Consider the following 4,402-nt stretch of genomic DNA (forward strand, 5'->3'; position numbering starts at 1 on the left):
CCATAACTGAAATATATTTTCTAGCCTTAAATTTAACTATTGTGCTTTTATTTTTGGCTTTATAAATGGTATGTAAAGTAATTTTTCTGATACTTTTGTGTCAAAATGTAAGTCAATGATTCTAATTACACCTCAGAGAATAAAATGATTTAAGCTGCTGTAGCTTCTTTAATTGAAGTATTTATATGTAATTTTACATGAAATCAAATGTTTGTTGCTTTAGACATCACTGTGTAAAAAGTCTTTACTAAATTCGTCTATTTTTGCACTTTTATTGATATTTGTGCTAATAATGGGTAAAAAATTGGTAATCTAATGTGAAGGAAAAACTGCTGTAAAATAAAATTTAAAAAATCATCTCTAAAAATATAGCATGTTCCAAATGTAACAATTAGGGGTGTAACGAAATTTCGTGAAATAAAAATGACAAATAAATTCAACAGACGCACGAAATAAAAAAATGCGACAGTGGCGCTGTGGCAGCACTGACACTGATGATTTTGACCTCCTCACCTACCGTAGCAAAACACTCGCTTCAAAACGGAGGAAGAACGAGTTGAGGAATTAGCTGACGCTCCTTCATCAATAAATCGGTTGTGTGGAACTATTTTGGCTTCCAATGTAAACGACGAGAGAACGGTGATATTTTTGTGTGTCTGCATAAGGAAGAAAATCAAGAAAATGAGATTTTTGTAGAACTCCTGCTGTTGGGGATTTTCTTTAATCTTTATTTCATATCGTGAGTATTTCGTATCGTTTGGTGATTTGACCGTTTCGTTACACCCCTACTAACAATATTTCTAGCCTTAATTTTAAATATATTTTTTGGCTTTGAAATTCTCTGAGTTTAATTTTACTGATATTTTTTGACATATGTAAAATTTCAGATCTGTTTTTTTTTACAGTTGTAATATATTGAACATATTTCCATATTTTTTTAAAGTAGTTATATGATGACATCTAGATATACTTGATGATGGATGTTTCCCTCAAACATATTTATGAAAATATAATGGATTTAAAAATAGTGCAGGTGCTTTTTGAGAAATTAACCTGAAAAATCTTTAAAAAGAAGAAATCTTGAATTAGAAACTAATGAAGCACCTCAGCTGACTGGGAGTTAATTTAAATATTTAGTATCTAATTACACCTCAGAGGATTAAAAGGATCAAAGCTGCTGCAGCTTCTTTAAACTGCTAATAAAAGCAAATTATATCTATAAACACAACTGAATATTGGAGCAGAGACACAGCTTCTTCTCTCTTGTTAAAGCCTCACATTTGCTTCCCCAGCAGGTTAATAAAAAACGTCTCTAACACTCTGAAACACTCTCCAAGACTCTGCGTTTGTGGGATTAATCTGCTGTTTGTCTAAAAACAGACAAAGGCTGTGGAATTCAATTTCAGTCGCCTGCATGTGTACAAACATGGATTACTCCTCTCTGATGGTTTGTTTGTGTCTGATAACGGAGCTTCCTGTGTACATGGAGATCAAATCATGTCATTAGCCTCCCGGTTTTATCTGCTGCCTGTAAATCAACGCGTTGATTCCGTTCCATAATTATGGAAAGCAGCTCGACGTTAATCTCTCTGTCAACGTGTAAATCCTCGGCTGCGGTCGGAGCTGAATGATGCTGATGCTGCTTTGAGCTACAAAGAGTTTACAAACGAGGAAAAAGTCAAGTCCAGCAAGAAGAAACTTCAATTAACGTCTTAGTCTTCTGAACTGCTGCAGAAAAAAGGGGGGCAACTCCAGAAAAAAACACATAATGAAACAATGCAATACAGCAGCGAATATCTGCATTTTGTCAGTGGATTTACATGCAGTAACACACTTCAAGCCTTCAGTCAGACTGTAAAACAAAACAAAAACTCTTCCCAGCCTGGTGCAGGTCTACAGTTTTGTTCCTAGTGTCCTGCAGCTCTTTGGTCTTGGTCATGGTGGAGTTTGGAGTCTTTGAGGCTGTGGACAGGTGTCTGTTCTACAGATAACGAGTTCAAACAGGTGCCATTAATACAGCTAACGAGTTCAAACAGGTGCCATCAATACAGCTAACGAGTGGAGGACAGAAGAGCTTCTTAAAGAAGTGACAGAGATCTTGCTTGTTGGTAGCTGACCAAATACTTATTTTCCGCCATAATTTACAAATATATTCTTTAAAAATCCTACAATGTGATTTCCTGGATTTGTTTTCCATATTCTGTCTCTCACAGTTGAAGTGTACCTTTGATGAAAATTAAAGACCTCTGTCATCATTTTAAGTGCAGAACTTGCACAGTTGGTGGCTGACTAAATACTGTTTTGCCCAACTGTATATGCATGTGTGTGTGTGTGTGTGTGTGTGTGCATTGATATATTGCAGTGTGTGTCTGTAAAATAACTTCTTTCCTTATGTAAATACAGTAATAATGAGGAATGTGGACATTATTTACAGTTTTGCACAGTTTTCTTCAGGTTAACATTTAAACTTATACTTTTTTTGTGATTTTGCAGTTTACCAAAACAATGCAACATCAAAATAAAATGGTACTATTTTTAACATAAAAAATAGTACTGCTTATATATTAATACTGTAAAAATACTTTAATTTCATGGTCAAATATTGTAAAAGAACAAATCATCAATATTTTTTTTTAATTTTCTGTAATTTTAATAGTTGTCAGTAATTTAACAAAACAGGTAAAATCATCTGTAAAGCATTTTTTAAAAAATCCATGATATATACAATTTTGCTTTCAAATAACAAAAAAGTAAACATTTTGTTTCTCTGAATGTAGTTTTTTTTTAAAAACTGTGGAATTTTTACAGTGAAACATGGCTAAAGATTGAATTTTCACTTGTTGAAATACAGATGTCGGATGTGGACTAATTTTTAAACAGTTTTTGCCTGTTTTCTGAAGATTAACCAGTAAATTAATACAGTTTTATGTAATTTTACAAAACAGGGGCAATCTGTGCACAGAATTTTTTTACTCGTGAATTTTTTTTCACAAAATTCTACAGTGTGATGATGAAGCCTTCTTGAAAAGCCAGTTCTGTCCTTTTGAAGCTTCACAAACTGATGAACCTGTTGCTGTTTTTTAACTTTCAGTCTCAGTTCTGCACATTTTCTCATGGTGCTTGTGGGTTATTGTTGGTCCTCAGCGCACGTGGAGACGTATTCATATGAGGATGCATATATGGATGCGAGTGTCTGACTTGTTCCTAAGCAACAGTAGACCTGTGAGCCCGGTGACAGATGGTTGGTGAAGTTATTTTGGTTTGGAGGGAGGAAGATGGAGGGAGGTGGCGGCTGGTCGGAGGAGAGGAGGGGGAACGTTTCCACTTAACATGAGGGAATTGGCAGCCTAGCAACACAAACTAAGTGAAGACATCCCTAGCAACAAAGAACTGGTGTTTGACCGCAATCCACCTCCCTGCTGCTCCCGAACATCAGCTGTGTTTTAAAGCCCCAGAGGAGGCGACATTCCTCAAAACATCCTTTTTTTCTCAATTAACAGATTCCTCTAAGATGCGCAGTCATTAGCTGATCAAAGCTCCCAGGAGGCAGCGAGGTTTCCTGGGTGGTTTGCTGCAGGATCAGTGCAATTAAATACCAGGAAACCCCAGGGAGTGCATTAAATATGCGTTGCAATTTAGAAAAAACTGCCTTATTATGAGGATACACGGCTAATAAATAAATAAATGGTAATATTACATCTGCTGGAGCATCACAGACTACATTCCTTGAGATAAAATAGGTTGTAAATTGGCACTATAAACGTAAATAGTTGGGGTTTCTTTATTTACTTGTGCAGAAAGTTGAAATCACCTATAAATAGGGTTCAATAATGGAATAAAAAAAATAATCAGACTTCATGCAAATCAGGAGTAAAAAATACATTAATCATTGAAAGACACTGTTAAGCAATTGTTAAAAAAATGTCAAAAAACAAAACAAAAACAGTAATTTTCTGTAATTAAAATATAGTTTCTAGCCTGAATTTAAAAAATTGTGTTTGCTTTTGGTTTTAGAAAGGATATTTACTTGGATAAAAAAATATGAAATTATCTATAAATATGATTGAATATTTCTCATATTTTTTCATTGGGATTTTTTTTTTTTGAAGTGCAGTTTTTGTCTTCTGTATATCTGTAAGGGCTTTATTGTGTCAAAAAAATCTTGTAATTTCAAACAATTATACTGTTTTGAGGCTAAACAGCTAAGTAAAAAAATAAATAAGTGTACATTTGTAAACATGTAAACTTTGTATCTTCATGTGTAAAAGATAAAAAACAAAATCAATTACATAATGGAATAAAACAAATAATCTTGCAGAAAAGTATCATATTTACTTGGAATATACCAGATTAAATGAATTGTAAAAAAAAAAAAAAAAAAAAGAGAAATTTATCTTTAGAA

Source organism: Acanthochromis polyacanthus, chromosome 21, assembly GCF_021347895.1.
Source record: "Acanthochromis polyacanthus isolate Apoly-LR-REF ecotype Palm Island chromosome 21, KAUST_Apoly_ChrSc, whole genome shotgun sequence".
NCBI classification, from domain to species: domain Eukaryota; kingdom Metazoa; phylum Chordata; class Actinopteri; family Pomacentridae; genus Acanthochromis; species Acanthochromis polyacanthus.